Source organism: Canis lupus, chromosome 5 (genome assembly GCF_048164855.1).
Source record: "Canis lupus baileyi chromosome 5, mCanLup2.hap1, whole genome shotgun sequence".
In the NCBI taxonomy this organism is placed as follows: Eukaryota; Metazoa; Chordata; class Mammalia; order Carnivora; family Canidae; genus Canis; species Canis lupus.
In genome coordinates this window covers 27724797-27742946 of record NC_132842.1, presented here as the reverse complement: position 1 = coordinate 27742946, position 18150 = coordinate 27724797, and positions in this window count along the sequence as shown.

Sequence of the window (18150 nt, the reverse complement as noted above, 5' to 3'; positions counted from 1 at the left end):
AAAAAATGAGTGGGAAATATCAGAAAGGGAGACAGAACATGAGAGACTCCTAACTCTGGGAAACGAACGAGGGGTGGTGGAAGGGGAGGTGGGCGGAGGGTGGGGGTGACTGGGTGATGGGCACTGAGGGGGGCACTTGATGGGATGAGCACTGGGTGTTATTCTATATGTTGGTAAAATTGAACACCAATAAAAAATAAATTTATAAAAAAATAGAATAAGAAAATAAAAGAACTAATAGAAGTTCTAGGCAGAGGAAATAAAGTGGAGGTGAGAATAACATTAATTCTATATGTGTATCTTCTATTAGTATTATATATTACACATATATATTATCTGTATATAAACTATAACACACATATTTATATATGTGAACTACATATAATACACATATATATTCTCATATATTACATATATTATCTACTATCTATTCACAACATACATATCCACAATAACACTTCTCAGAACTAAAAGACACAAATTTTTTGCATAACACCACCAAGTATAACCCAACACCAAGTGGGGGGAAGAAGGGACTCACACCAAAACACACCTTTTGGAATTTCAAAACATCAGGCATAAAGAGAAGATTTTAAAAGCTCCAAAAGTCAAACAAAATACACACACCAAAAAGTGGATATCTACACAGCTTCACACGGATCAACAGCAATCCTCAAAGCCTGAAGGCAGAAGAGGTGTCCTCACAATTACAGTTAATGTTATTTCTAACTTAGAATTCACTATCCAATCAAATGATCTATTTAATGTACAAGCAGAGAAAGTCTTTTATTTGAGGGGAAAAACATCTCAGAAAATTTACCACCAATGTATCTTTTCCCACGGGGGTGACTGAATGATATGACCCCTTTAAACGTGTGTTTCAACACTGGCAACAAGTGGAAAAGTTTTCAGTGATGAGATGAAAGATGTCCCCATGTGCCGGCTGTGCAACAGGCCCATCATGGGAACTGCCCATCGTGAGATGAGGCAGCAGGAAAGGTGGTATCCAGGCACAGAAAAGTGATGGAGACATGAGCTTTGTGTCTGTCTACACTGAGAGGCTTTATGCAGCCTTCCAAGGAATTTTGGGGATAAATTAATGACTGAATGATTAATGAGGAATTGATTAAAAACTGAACAAGTGAAGAAATGAGGCTATTAGTCACGCAAAAAAGAAACAAAAGCAAAGGAAATATAATCTTAACATTTTGGTAATTCAACTTTGAGTAGCATTTCATAGTTACCATCATGTATAAACAGAATGTTGGCCTAACCAAAAACCACTATTTTGGGAGAATGGAAGAGTGGAGAAGGAAGAGGAAGGAAATATTAAAAAATCAAAATATTAGGTTTTAGTAAGACTTCAGTAGCTATCAAAAACTGAGAAACTGAGCCATTGCTGGGAAAGTATGCTTCTTTGAAATATGGTACTAACTACTGATAGAAACAAGGCAAAGGAAATCATTGCAGTCATCTCCCTTGGGAAGCAGAAATCAAGAATGAACAAGAATGAGGAAAGAAACATGCATTTCATATTTCAAGCTCTTGATTTATTAAACAACGTGCTTGCTTCATTTTAACAAACATTTTGTAAAAGTCAACACATCTAAAGCAGAGAAAATAACATTTTGCAGAGTAGCTGCCACAGTCCTTCCAGCTAGAAAAGATGACCCCTTCTTCCTATTGAATTTGGACTCAAATACATCAGGAGAGACAATGAAGCGGGTGATGGTCAACTGTGGGCCTGCCGACCAAGTCCGGCCTATTGCCTGTTTCTATATGACGCATGAGATAAGAGTGGTTTACATAATATTAAGTGGTTGAGAAAAATCAAAAAACAGTATTTCATGAGATTAAAGAGAGCGTAAATTTCAGTTTTTGATGTCTTTTAAAAGTTTTATTGGATGACAGTCATGCTTATTTATTTCTGTGTGGTAGAGAAATAAGTGTCTCTTATTTTTGCAGGCCACAGTGTCTGACTCTGTGGCCTGCAAAGGCTGAAACGGTTATCATTCGGCCCTTTAGAGAAAATGTTTGCCAACTCAAGTGTACTGAGTTATTGAGTAGATCCTCCTTCCCCCAAATTCATGTCTACTAGAACCTTGTGAATGTGACCTAATTTGGTTATACAGACACAATCATGTTACAGATGCAATCATGTTAAGATGGGGGTCATATGAGAGTAGGGTAAGCCCTAAATCCAATAGGACTGCTGTCCTTATATGGAGAAGGACATGTGGACACAGAGACCCCAAAAAACACAGGGGAGAATGTCATGTGAAGACAGAGGCAGAGATTGGTGTATCGTGCCTATGAGCCAAGGGTTTCTAGCATCCACCAAAAGCTAGGAGAGTAGCAAAGAACAGCTGCTTCTTCAGAGACTCTAGAAGGAACCAACCCTGCCAGCACCTTGATTTCTAACCTCTGGCTTCCAGAACTGAGAGAGAATGAGTATTAGTTGTTTTAAGCCAATTTGCAGTGGGTCTTTAGAGTTGCCTTTGGAGATGAAGACACCCTGGAACAAAGGCTGGCAGCCGTCAGCTAAGCTTAGAGGACGGCATGCCCATTATCGCCAAATTAGCCCTTATAAAAAATCACAATCAATTCTATATTGACATATCCTGTGTACACAATAGCTTCCTCATTCCTTGGCATGATTGGGTGAACATAGAGCACGACATAACCACAGAGGACCATGACAACATCGGAGGCAAGGAGGGTGGGTGGAATATGGCAGGAACATACTTCGTAGTTACAATAACATCACAGCCTTGCCAAAGGGTAATAAGTAAAAACAAAATTGAGATGTCAGTATCTGAGATATTAAAAAGTAACATAGGACCCCTGGCCTGGGTATCCATGGTTACTGAACTCAGGTCAGAAGAGGACCCCCTCCATCGAGCCACCCTTATGATGCCACACTGGCAGGGGAGGTGGTCCAGCTGACCTGATCTGTCCTCTTCGGCTCTAATTTCTCATCTCTGGGCTCCCACCATCTGGCACAGAACAGAGTTATTTTTCCTGCAACTCTCCATAGATAGGGATGGGGGGAGGGTCTGCTGCAGGAATTATATGGCCTTCTACTAAACTGAAACACTGTGGCCTATATGCTTAATTTCTGGACACAAGCAATAAATAAGAACAACAGCCTGATTTCTGCACATTAATAGCATCTATGTGCCGAGGACAAGACATTGGCACTTACGCTTTCTGGATTTGAGGATGATGGTGTATATTTATGAACATGCTTTAAAGCTAAAAAAAAAAAAAAAACAATTCTCTTACAAATTCTTGTTTTAATATCTTTTTAAAAGAGCAGCTGTGGTACAATAATTTTAATTGGGTAATTCTTCTTTTGTGATGACAACCTATCCCCATAACTGCAGAGCCTAAGAGTACAGAACTTTAGATTTGAAAGAGTCTCTTTTAGGGTTTCAAAAACGTTTTGTTTTCCCTATAAAAGCTCTCCATTTTATTCATCTAACTCTGTCGACTTTTATCTAAGGATAACAGCAATTGGCTTGTAAATTTTTTTAGCATTGTCATCTCATGAGGGTTAGACACTACTTTAAAAATGTCATCTTATGATCTTTATGGTTAAATTAAAAACACTGCACATTTCACAGATGAAATGAAACACACATTATAAATGGGCCTTTCTCAATGTTCCAAATATCCTGACATTAACGTATCAACAGAACCCACCAAATATCCTCTAAGCTTTAAAGTTATTTAAGTGTCAAACTGCATTAAAACTACTTCAGTAGATGTGAGTCTCCTTGTTGTGTATACTGACTTCAGAGTCGTCTAGTGAATGGGTTCCCACAGTTCTATTTCACTAATTAAGTCATAAAAACCATGAGGAGGGTGGTACTGTTGGCCATTCTGTTGACGTGTGCCAAATTTTAAAGGTAACATGATAACAGTTTTGGATACAGAAACAAAGCCATCCTATGTGTAACCACATAACCAGGGGAATGACAAACAAAGATCCTATAGAATGGAAATAGATAATTTCAGACAAGAGGAATGTAAAGTAATCCTTCTTGCCCTGTTTCCTGTACAATAATGTTCATACCTTTCTGTTCCTTTTTTTCCCCTTTTTCACCTTTAAAGGCAAATAAAGAGCTTTGTTTTGTAACATGGAGTAAAAGCCACCATGAGAGGGTTACTAATCCCCCCAATTTTCAAGTACAATCAAATGTGCAAGAATTCTGTCCACGTTATAAAATGATGCACCAACCCTTGGAAAAAGCATCTTGACATAAGATTCCTTAGGAATGAGTCATTACATTTATTTACTGTTAGGCAGATTCCCAAACAGTTCAAATTCTTGTAATAGCCTTTTTCCTATTTAAAATGAAAGAAAATAATTTAAAATAAAAATATAGAAATATATAGGTAGGAAATATTTCTCATGAATATGCTTTCACTTAAAAATGACTAAAATGCACTTAAGAGTTCATGTAGATATATTGGGACATTTAAAAATTGATCAATCTTTCAGCACATGAACATATGCTTCAAGTTGCATTTGAGAATGCATATAGATATTAAGAATAAAAAATAGCTTTATGAAGAAGGTAATTAATGGTTAAGCATCTCTGTCTCAGTGAGAACGTAGCCTGAATTGAAACAATTTCAATCATCTCTTTATATTGATATCATTTTGTAATCATCATCACAGTCCCTATCCATGGATACTCAATTTGTTACTGATAGTATGGCTGAATCAAATGAATGAAATAAATGGTCCATGGGGTCTGGGTTTTATCACTGGTAAGTAGAATTATTTTCACAAAAAGAAAAGGAAAGTGATTAACATAGAATCAAAAATCTAAAATGTGTGCATTCATTCAATACACTTTATGTAACCAAGTGTTTTGTTTAACACTGTGAAAAACAGAATTTAAAAAAAATAGCAAAATAGGAATAAAATAGGTTACAAATAGAAGTGTTGCAGGGGAGGATCAAGACCAGAAAGTATGGAAAATACTATAGAGAAACATAAGTATAGAAAACAAGGTAAGACTTAGCCCAGGTTATTTCATTTTTCTTTTTTCTTTTCTTTTCTTTTTCTTTTTCTTTCTTTCTATCTTTCTTTCTATCTTTCTTTCTTTTTTTTTTTTGATATGGTACAAAGTCAGGAACAATAATAAAATGAAACTTCTTTTATTTCATTGAAACAACAACCACTAGCACTACTGGAGATGAAGTTAGAATATTCGGGTTTGGGTTTTAAAGGCTACCTTTTCTAATAACTTGATATAAAATTTATTTTCCTCATCTATAATGTGGAGATGATAAATATCATGAGCTATCATGATAAATATGACAGACTGCTGTGAGAAATTTAACAGTTCCATATTGCTTACTTTGTGACAAGCACTTTCTACCCTTTTCATATGCATGGATTCCTATGCCCTCAACAAAAATTCTATGTAGTAAGTACAAATATCTCCATTTTCATTTCTTGAGTTTCAGGAGGCAAGAGAGATTCAGTAACTCCCCCAAATAACCCAGCTTGTGAGTGGCAGAGCCAGGTCTGAAAGCTGACAGTCTGGTTCTGAATCTTACTTTTTCAATATGAGACAACACGAGAAAGCACTGGGCACACAGGAGGTCTACAAAACGGTTTCCATCCCTCAAACATCTCCCAGGACCAAGCATAAATTATTTCCAGGTGATCCATATTTTACAGAGTATATTCAAATGCCCTAAGAAGTGACACATATTTTTTTTTAAGTGACACATATTTTATGAAAACATTGTAATCCCTGAAGTGGCATGTACATAGAGATTATTACTACCAGGGCTGATTATTGAAAAGTGACTTTATCTTGGAATGATGGGTCATATGTAGGAAGTCAGGATATCTTGAAATAAATCCATCTGTCTATAAATAATAGGCTATTTTCATAACACACATCAGTTATGGTTCACTCCAAATCTACAATCTCAAAGGATACATTTTGTCTTCGTGAGATGTGTGTGGGGAGGTTTCCTGTGTTATATCATGTTGAAAATAGTAAATGTTTCCCTGAGGTCCAATTAAGCATGATAAATCTCAAGTTGTTCCTCATAAAGCAAGAGTCAGTAAGCAACAAATTGTTTAAAAGTTGTTTTAAGATCATGCTTTCTTGCAGAGCTAGTACTTCCCACAATAACTGTGGCACCACAATTTGATATAATTCGAGTTATTTTTATAGGTTGTGATAGATAGGCCTTTATCAAAAATTCCCATCCGAAGCAGATTAATCTTTGGAAGAAAATGTAGACTCTAGATAGCTATTATAGGAATTCTGTGAGATAGAGACATATTAGTCATAGAATATATCTCAGGGTCTTTGGGAAAACAAAGTTTGCCTAAAGCATCATACCATGAATCAACTAAGTATTTACTGAGCTCCATATATATATTTAACTTGTACAAGAACACTGCAGAGATTTTTGGCCTTATAATATGGGAACAAAAAAAGTCAAATAGTCACAGAATACTAGAAGGTGCTACCTAAGTAGTTCCTGATCATGTCATCTTGAATGTACCCGACTTACCAGAATATAGTTACATCCTGGAACTAGATCAATGTTTCACATGCAGCAGGGACTAAGGTTTACAAATGATGCTTAAGCTCTTTATGGAATAGGTGAGTAGGTGTGGGTGTGCACACTTGCAAGTGTGTTTGCTCTACCTATGGACATTTGAGAAAGTAAATGGGATGGTGATAAAAATGGTATATTTTGGATCTGGAGCACGACTGGAGAAAAGTGACTTTTCTGTGGAAACGGGGAAAGATATGATTGCTTCACTGCTCCCTCTGTGTCATTCATCTACTGGTGAGTACTATCGTCATAACTGGGCTGTGCACACAACTGAGTCAGCCAAGGATGTGATATTACTTCCTAAATCTAGGTTCAGAGAATATTTTAACAGTATTGCAAATAGTATTACAAGACCTCAAGCTCCACCATATGTATATCCCACTTTGAGCACATATGCTGGTCATTGCTACCCCTTACCCAATCCTTCCATTTAAAATAGGCTCTTACTGCTCTTGAGGTTAGCAAACAAAGTGATATGTGTTTAAAGCGATTATGATATTTATCAAGAAAATAATTCTCAAGGAGAAATGGCTTCCCTTTCCCAATAATTTCACTAGCGCCCTAGGACTGTATTACATTGGACTGTCTCTGATCATCCTTGAACAAGATGGGGTGCTGGCTGGGGAGAGTCGGCCAGCTTACCCACCACCAGTGCTCTTCTCAACGGGCATGGGGAAGGGGAGATGGGAAGAGAGACATCAGCCTCATCTATACCATATAGCCTCCAAGAGAAGGAGGAGGAGTACACCAAAGACAAACCAAGGCACTAATCCATGAGCAGAAGGAGTAGATGCTATGCAGTCAAATACAGCATATGTCCGCTTGACGTGTTCTCCCCTATTCATCTTAATCCACCTTATTTATTCCATTAAGCTAAGCATCCAGGACAGCAAATGCCTCTCGGGAACTAGATATCTAATTCTGCTACATGATGGGGCCATGTTTAAAATCTGTCCTTTGATCTCCATTCCCAACACCATGGCTTTACCTCCTGCTGAAGTTAGTGCCGCTAGGGTCTGCTCTGATGGCTTCCTAACTGCTCTCTTTTGCCTTTTCCTATTCTTTCTTGATAATGACCTTTGATGTGCAAAAAAATCCAACTTTGATGAAATCCAATTTGTCTACTTTTTCTCTGGCTGCTTATGTTTTTGGTGTCATGCCTAAGAAGCTCTTGCTTTATGGCTTAAGTCTTTGAAGAAAATGGCTATGAATTTGATCTTCCGTAAATTGTATTAAATTGCAAGTTTTTCCATGGCCATAGTATATGTGCTTCACTTCACACAACTGAGCTTAGGAATCTAGAGACTCTGAATGGGACACAGAAACAGGAGAACACACCCACACTGCTAACCACCACCATCATTACCACAACAAAACCTTGGTACAAAGCACATTACAGAGGGTGCTTACTTACAGATTTTGTTCTTCAATGCTTGAGTCTTGACTGCTGTGATAACTTGTCACCTATTGTAGAACTAAGAATCCATAAAATTAGCTGAGATTCACTGAATGTTAGACTTTTAAATTGAACTATATATATTTCTCAGTGGTTCACTTGAACAATTTTATACATCTAGCAAATGATGGTGTATCAGTTAGCTACTGCTGCTTAACACATGACTCCAAACTTAGTACCTTTAAAACATTTTTTTAAGTAGCACACAATTTTGGGGGCCTTCTTGGATGATTCCTGCTGGTTGCTCATGGGTCTGAGTTCAGCCAGTGTGTGGCTGGTGCTCGGACCATCTCCACTCACACATCTTACAAGTGGCACACTGTCAGCTGGGGAATAGGAGTGACAGGACCATGTGTGTCTTATCATCCAGAAGACTAGCTCAACTTCTTTCCACAGTGTCACTGGGCTCCTAAGAGCAGCAAGGCAGCAAATCTCAATGAGCAACGTCTTTTCCAGTCTATACTTGCTATTATTTGATGAACCAAAGTGAGTCACATGACCAAGCCCAGAGTCAACGAGAAAGAGTCTTACCAAGACACTTGCATTCAGGGAAAGAGATTACTGGAGCCCTTTTTTCCAAGCAATTCCTCCATATCTGTCTTTAGACTCCATAGTTCCTGTTTCTGCACCACACAAAGTATACACAGCCTTTTCTGAGACTCACAAAAGTATCCTGATCATAGCATCAGGCTCGAAGCTCAGGATCTTATAATCTAAATTATGTTTAGAGATAGTTGAGGATCTTTATTTTATTTTTTTTTTTGTATGCAGATCTCTTGATACAAAGACTTAGGCACTAAAAAAGACAAGTTATTCACATAGTCAACATACAAAGATGAAAAAGGGATAGATAATAACCATGACAAACTTTTCTATTCACAACAAGGAAGAACCAGAGGCATACTGCAATCACCAGTCCATAGGTTCGCCGGCATAGGGAATATCAGGCATGCTCTTTGATCAGGAACTGGTTCTTTATTGAGAGTGGCTCTCTAGTCCATTATTTTTTACTGGTCTGTGGGCACAATCCTTCAGTCACTGCTTTCAGTAGCTCCTGGTTTCACCCTGTGAGTTCTGAGCTCTGCTCTCTAAGAATACTTATAGTAAATGGGCATCTGAGGAATACTTAGGAAAGTGATGTTTTGTTTTTTGTACTTTTAAACCCTCTTCACCTATTAGCCCATCTCTAAACCCTTAACTCTGGCAACCACTAGTCTGTTCTTTGCATCTGTGAGATTTTTAAAATAGATTCCATATATAAGCGAGATCGTATAGTATTTGTCTTTTCTCTGATTTATTTCACTTAGCATGATACCCTCAAGCTCCATCCATGTAATCAAAAATAACAGGGTTTTCCTTTTTATTGCTGAATAACAGTCCTGTGTGTGTGTGTGTGTGTGTGTGTGTGTGTGTCCCATGTTTTCTTTATCTATTTATCCATCAATGGACATTTAGGTTGTATTCATTTCTTGACTATTGTAAATAATGCTGCAACCAACATGGAGGGGTACAGATATCTTTTCAAGTTAAGGTTTTATTTTTTTTTCTCCAGAAAAATACCCAGAAGTAGAATTACTGGGTCACACTGTTCTATTTTTAATTTTTTGAGGAACCTGTGTACTGTTTTCTATAGTAGTTGTGCAATTTATATTCCCACCAATAGTGCACAAGGGTCTCTTTTTCTCCACATCCTCACCAACACTTATTGTTTCTTGTCTTTTTCATAACAGTCATTCTAACAGATATGAACTGATACCTCATTTTGGTTTTGATAACCACATGTAAAAGAATGAAACCGGGCCACTATTCTACACCAACAAAACACAACTCAAATTAGGTTGAAGATTTGGATGTAATACCTGATATCATAAGTGGCAGGCTCCTTGATATTAATCTTAACAATGATATTTTGGATTTGACAAAATAAACAAGCAGAACTACGCTGAACTAAAAAGCTTCTGCACAACTGACATAAAGAAAGTGTGTGCCAGCTGAGCAGGACCAATGCCAAGGTAGTGAAAGCTCTGAGGTCAGAGAACATAGGGGCCCCTCACCACTCCACCACTTGCCAGCTAAGTAACTTATCTCAGGTTACTTCACTTTGCTAGACCTTAGTATTTACCTGCACCAGAGCTGGTATGAGAATTAAATATGACAATTAATAGGAAACGATTTAGTATATTGTTCTCTACATGATAAATACTTAATACTTGGTAGCTGCTGCTGCTTATGGCATTGTTGTTAAAGCTGTTGTTGTTTTATTATTAACAAAAGAAATCATAACATCTAGATAAATTTCATACATGGTAAAAAAGAACATTCTCTGACTTAACTAACCAGATGTTATCTCTTTTACTGACTCAAGTGTCAAGTTGTAAATCTACTAGAAGAAATATAATATATAATATTAATATATATTATATGATACAATACATATAATATTAATATATATTACATGACACACTATATATAATATTAATATAATTATTATATTATATTCATACAAAATTATATTAATTATACCAAATTATATCACATAATACATAATATTATTTGACATATTAATATTTATATATGAATATATCAATACATTATATTATATTCATATACAAATTATATTATGCATAATACCATAATTAATATATAATTAATATATTAATGTATAATGTATATATATATATATATAAATGTGAAGACACATTTATAACCCATAAGAACAAACCAAGGAAACACTATAGCTGAATATTTCCTGGCTTAGAAGTTACAGAGTACAGTTGTAATTTTGCTTTCTCGACTTGGGTATTACCTCAAAGTAACAAGGAACACCAGAAATTCAAAATCTTGATTTGATAATTCTTGAAGACAACCACATCACCATCTGAAATATTTGAGTACAGCTGCAAAGCTCAGCAAAGACAACAGAGAAACATTATCTGAACGGTGGTGACCGAAAGGAGTAAGAATTTGTCTGACCTCAAATTTCTCCAGAGTAAAATTAAATTCCTGGAGACAGAAGAGCTGCTGTCCAAAGCATGCAGGGAAATAAAATGTGAACCAAGAATTCTATAAATAGCCAAATTGTAACTTAAAAAGCAGTAAAATGAAAAAAATTAAAATCCATAACCTGTCTTTCCTAAAAACAACAACAACAACAATAGAACAAATTAGCGGAGGATAAAATTCAACTAACCAAAAAAACAACTGGAAAAGTTATTATTAAGGAAATGGCAATGTCATGGAATTTATTTTACTGTAGGGTAATCTAAAACAAATATGTTATTTATGGGTAAGGAACAGAATGTTTATATCATAGTCCTTAATAATGCACAAATTATATATAAAAGTTTTGAGGAAAGACATAAGGAAAGTGGAAAATAGTGTAAACATACTGATATCATCTTTTACAGGAAGGAGATGAATGGTACGAATTAAGGATGAAAAATTAGAAGGATATATGTAAATATGAGCATAAAGGTAAAGATTAAGAAAAATATTTTTATATGTTGAAATTAGGTAGTGAAATTATGGCAGGAATATGCAGGGAATAGAAATATGTTTATTTCATTCTTGCTTATAGTATGAAATCAATTTATATTATATAAAATATGAAATTGTGGGTAAAAGATAGAATTACAGGCATTTATGTAGATTCGATGCTATACCAAATTAAAATTCCAGCATTTCTTCTTTTAAAAATTCAGCTTATTCTAAAATTCATACAGAAACACAAAGGACCAAGAACTGCCAAGGAATTCTAAAGCCTAACAACAAACCTAAAAGACTTAACACCACCAGATATCAAGACTTAATATCTAAAGATAACATGGCATCAGCACAAGCATTAACTAACTTGCCAGTGAAACTTGTAGCAAACCTTGAAACAGACACATCTATATGGGATGATGACCAAAGTATTGCCAGAATGCAGTGGGAAACACAGTGCATTTTTCAACAAGGAGCTTTGTATGAACAAGTGCATTAGTTTTCTTGGTGCCTTAGGAAATTATTACACATTTAGTCATTTAGAACAACCCAAATTTACTACTCACCATTTTTGTGGGTACAGGTAGATATTAGCTGGGTCCTCTGCTCCAGCCCTCACAGACTGCACTGGAAGTGCTGGTCAGGGCTGCGGGCTCTGGGTCCTCTTCTAGGCACACATGGTTGTTGTTGGAATTCATTTCCTTGTGGTTGTTGAACTCAGGCCCTCAGCTGATAGAGACCATCTGCTGTTCTTACCCATGCGGGCTCCTCTCCAAAATGGCAGTTCATGCCTTCAAAGTCAGCAGGAAAATTTGTCTCATGCTTTCAATCTCTCCCTTCAAAAAGGGCCAGGTCCCTTGGAAGGGCTCATCTGATTAGATCAGATTCACTTAGGATAATCTCCCTTTTAATTCAATCAAAGTAACTGAATTCGGGCCTTAATGACATCTGAAATACTACTTTACCTTTGTGCTATACCATAACCTAATCAAGAGTAAAATCCATCATACACTCTAGGGGAAGAGATTATACCAGACACTTGGGGCAGGGATCTCCAAAACTGAGAACTCTCTCCACAATGGGACATCCAGAGACTAAAGGAAGCTAAATCCCTACCTCACCCTATAACCAGAACTCAGTTCTTATCTCACCCTATCAACAAAAATCAATGGATTGCAGATTTAGGTGCAATATAAAAATAATGCTTTAGCAAAACTGCAGGACAATATCTTAGTTATCTTGATTTAGGCAAATGACTCTTAAAAAGGAAAAAAATACTAAAAAAGGAAAAATGGTAAATTGGACTATTTTAAAATTAAGAATTTTTTTTTTTTTTTAATTCATGAGAGACACACAGAGAGAGGCAGAGACATAGGCAGAGAGAGAAATAGGCTCCATGCAGGGGGCCCAATGTGGGACTCCATCCAGATCTCCAGATCATACCCTGGGCAGCAGGCACTCAACTGCTGAGCCACCCAGGCATCCCAAGAACTTTTGTTTGTTAAAAGATAAAAATAATAAGGGCAAGCCCAAAGTGTGAGATGACAATTGTAATATATAAGCACGACCAACAGGATACTCCTATCCATAATACATAAAGAACTCTTACAAATCACTACGGGAAACACAGAAATTCAATAATATACTGAGCAAAAGACTTGTAAAGGCAACTGAAAACATATATGCAAATGGGAAATAAACACAAGAAAGGTGCTCACCTTGATTCACAACCAAAGATGCAAATTAAAAACACAATGAAATATTAAAACTTTCTCCAGAGTGGCTAAAGTTAAAAAAAAAAACAAAAATGCTAAATATTATAGAGCATATGAATGAACTGGAAACACACACACACTGCTGGAAATCTATTCTTAAGTGCCTGCTAAAACTGACCATATCCAGCTATCACACTGTTAGGTAACACCTAACAAACATAAACCCAAGCATATATACACGTTGGACAGACTAGCATGTTCTTAGCAGAACTCTTCCTAACATTAGGAATGGATTTCCTTAAAAGCCATAAAATGTAAACTACTTGAGAGCCATTCAATAGAAGACTGGATGAACTGGTATATTTACACAACAGAATAATATTCAGAATAAGAATGATCTACAGCACACAATGAGATAAACATCCCAAACATTAGTTTAGCCAAATGAGTCATGCAAAAGAAAACACAATTAAAAAAAAAAAAAAAAAAAAACAGGCAAAACCGGCCCATACTGTTAGATATCAAGATAAAGGTTAACCTTAGGGTGGAAATAATTGGAAATAAAGGAAGGGAAATGTGAGATTTTCGAGATTTAAGTTGAAAAAGAAAGTACAGGTAAACCAACAAAATCCTAAAATAACCAGCGTCAAATGTAATCTCAAACTACAGAATGCCTGCCTAAATATACTCCATAAATTAGAAGCCAGAGGAGAAAGACCAGATAAGGAACAGGCATATACACAAAATCTTCACGACCAAATCCAGGGAAACCCAAAACCCCAAAAAACATCTTGCGAAAATTAAAGGTCATAGGGGATCCCAGTTCAACACGGCAGCCTAAGGAGACTCTGAACTCACCACTTTCCAGAAACACACAGAATCCATAGTTATATATAGAGCAACTTCCCCTGAAAAAAACAAACAAACAAACAACAACAACAACAACAACAGCAACAAACCCTAAAAAGTGCCTGGTGAGAGCTGGACTCCTGGAGATGGAGAGGAGGGAAGGTACACATGGAAGCTGGCAGGAGAGGCTGGGAACCCCCTCCCTGTGTAGCTCACCATTCTGGAGCTCAGAACCTGGAGCAGCACCCCCAGGAGAAAAGGGTTCAACCTCACCTCACACACCCACAGCTTTTAAGACCTGCACCTGAGGGATGAGCCCCCAAAACACCTAGCTTTGAAACCCACTGGGGGCTCATGTGTGGAGCCCTACATGCTGGAGGGCTCAGCTGGAGGCAGCCCAGCATGCAGGTGAGGGGAGGAGGGAACCAGCGTGGAAGGGCCTATGCAGGCTGTGGAGCCTCATCCTGAGGACCAGACATCAGATTCCTGGCACATCCAGCAGCCCCTCCATGCTCTCCAGGAGGAAGACCAGCAGCTGCCACCTTCACGCTTCCCCTCCTCCTTGGTCCTGGGAGGTGCCATGTTCCCAACCCCAGGTATTTCTTTGCTGTTTTTTTTCTTCTTTGCTTTTTTCCCCTTTTGTTCTTGCTGGCAGGCACCATCTCCACGCTCTGCCCCTGTCCTGCCACAGAGTATCAGTATCATCTACCAGAGGGAACGTTGACACATGCCTGGGACTCCCTTTTTCTCCCCTCCCAGGTATCTGGGGCTGCACCATGGGTCACCTTGACATGCCCCAGCTCTGGTGGCCAGGGGTGGCTTAGGCTTGTGGGTCCCACAGAATCGTAAGAATGCCAAAACAGTTCTTAAACAGCTACCACGTCCAAGGCACAACAAGAAGCAACAGAATCAGGAGCTCTGTCTTCCTGGGAAAGAGGCCTGTGAGCTTCTCTTCACAACTGCAGCCTGGGGGAGCAGGCTTCCTGTTGAAGACACATCTAGGGGTCTGACTGTAATCCTCTCCAGGGGGTTTTGTGGGCAGGTGCTATCTTCCCAAACTCTTCAGCTGTCCCACTGGCTGCCTAGTGCTACTACCTTCTGGAGGGGAGATTTGCAAGTGTCTGTGTGTTCCCAGTCTTTGTGGTTGCTGCTCAGGAGATGCCTCTTGATCGCTGGTTTCTGGTGGCCAGGGGAGCTTGTGGTCCTGGATCTCATGGGACTGTAACAATTAAAGAGAGAGAAAGTTCTTGGCTGGCTACCACCTCTGGGGCACTGCACAGACAGCAGCCGGAGACACGCCCCTACTCTTTCTCCGAAAGAGCCCTACTGGCTCATCCTACAGCTTTGGCCCAAGAGACAGGCTTTGGGTTTGGCACACATCTAGAGGCCTAAAGATTTCAAACTATATTACCAAGCTACAGTAATCAGAACAGTATGGTACTGGCATAAAACCAACCCATAGATTTATGGGAAAGAAACCCACATGGATGTGGTCAACTCATCATGACAAAGGAGGCAAGATATATACTGGAGAAAGGACAGTCTCTTCAATAAATAGTGTTGGGAAAACTGGGCGGATCCATGCAAAAGCATGATGGACTATATGTTACACCATACCCCAAAATTAACTCAAAATGGATTAAAGACTTGAATGTAAGCCCTGAAACCATAAAACTCTTAGAAGAAAACATAGGTGGTAAGCTCCTTGACATCAGGCTTGATGATGAGTTTTTTGGATTTGACAATTCAAGCAAAGGCAACAAAAGTGAAAATAAATGAGGGGATTACATCGAACTAAAAGTTGCACAGCAAAGGAAACCATTCAACAAAATGAAAGGGCAACTTACTGAGTGGGAGAAAATATTTGCAAATCATATATCTGATAAGGGGCTAATATCCAAAATATATAAAGAACTCATACAACTCATTAGCAAAAACAAGAACAAAAGCAAAAACCAAACAAAAATAATACAATACAAATAGGATTTGAATAGATATTTTTCTAAGGAAGACAGACAGATGGCCAACAGACACAGGAGAGGATGCTCAACATCACTAATCATCTGGGAAATGCAAATCAATACTTGAGGAGCTATTCATTATAAAATAAAAGCCATTCCCACTGGGCGGAAATCACCAACCTTTATGAAACTTCCTATTTATCCCTATCACTTGCCATCCATGTCTTATCCTTATATTATTCATGTTTTGCAAGCTAGTTCTACACTCCAGATAAATACAATTGTTTTTACATTTTTAGGTCCAATGTACATATACACTCTCCTCTATCATTTTCTTAGAGATAATGGGGAGAACCGTTTAAAAATGCAAATGAAGATTCTTCATATGAAAAATCTAATCCAAATAAATGGGCCAGTTGAGGAACATACTTGCACTTTTTTTCTCCTTTTTTTGAAAAGTTCCTTGGACTTGATAAAATTCAAACTAAAAAGATTAAACGTTTGAACAAATTCTAGTTTTTTTTTTTTTTTTCCCATTGAACATGTACTTTGTTATGGACAACATGCATTCAGTTCCTTTGTGTTTCATTGATTATACTGTATTAAGGCATCTGGTTGGAATGTTTGCTTTATGCTAATACTGCCTGTTATAAATACTGAATCTTCAGAGAGCCAAGATTGTTTGTCCAATATAGGTCATATATACTGTCAGCTTTTGAGAATTATGAAAGCCAATGAGAAACTCATGGAAAGTTCCATAGCATGACATTTTAGTGCTATTAGTCCTTGCAGGAATAATATTAAAATGATTTTCTATACAAATTCCTCCATTAAAAAAATAGCAGTGGTTAGCTTTGATTCCTCCAAAGTTTTCAGCACTTTGATAAATGCTTTCCATGAACTAGCTCTTTCAAACAGCAAACATAAGACAAAGTAAATTGGAATAATCTGTTGTTTTTTAATGAAAATACTACATTGTTCTATACTACTGTGAAAATTGATCTAGTAAATTACATCATTACTAATTTCTCACTTCACATTTTGCATTTTGATAGCTATGAATTTGAAATTCCAGACATAGAATTTTATTTCTCAAATGTTATATTGAACCATTTTTCCTATCTTAATAAGAGAACATTAATTGGATCATTATTATTTGAGTTCAAACCAATGTCTCTAAAATAAAAAGGAAATAGTGCTAAATATATATATTTTTAATACATATTTTTGAGGAGTGTGGGGATTGGGTCTGATTAAAGACAAGAATGTTTTTCTTGTGTCTTAATAGAGGAGCACAATGCTTCTAGAACTGAAACTTATTTTGATACATTATTTTGCTAGTACTTTAGGTATCACTTGTACTTTGTTCTCAATTTTTTAAATTAAACTGGTATAATGGAAACAACATTTGATTGTGTTTTTCAATGTGTTCTGAATGTGACTGTCATTGAAGGCTGACCAATCTCCATTAACTGTGAGTACATACAAAATATAGCATCACCTCTCAATACATGAAATGTGGAGAAACTTCCCCCAAGCATTTAATCTATCAACTTTAGGGGCTATATTTCTCCTAAGAGCGTTGATATGGAGCTTAAACGTGAAATCATGTTGATAGGAAATATTCCTTGTTTCATGGCTGTTAGTACTTCAGTGATAATTCGATTAGGAAATCAATCTTAAAAGTGCATATTTTGCTTTGTTTTATCTAGAAATAGTTATGTTTCCACTCTTATTTTGTGCCAAATTCTAAGTGAATATTTATTTACACAGAACATCTCTGTTTTAAGGGTCCCTTGGTTTCTCAGATACCCAGTTTTGGAAAGGGACTTATTGAGTTACAAATTATAAAAATGAATGTGATAGTAACACATGATACCTAAGAGCTCTTCTGATCAGTTAGTGTTGATGCCTGTCTCCACTACTTAGCAGTTGTGTGATCTTTGACAAGCTACCCAAACCCCTCAAATCTCTCTTTCCTTATCTGTAATGCAGGAGTCAACAGAAGCAAATTCCTCAGATGTTGGGAATATTAAATGGAAATGTATATAAGGGATTTTGAGTAGCATTTAGTATATTGTAA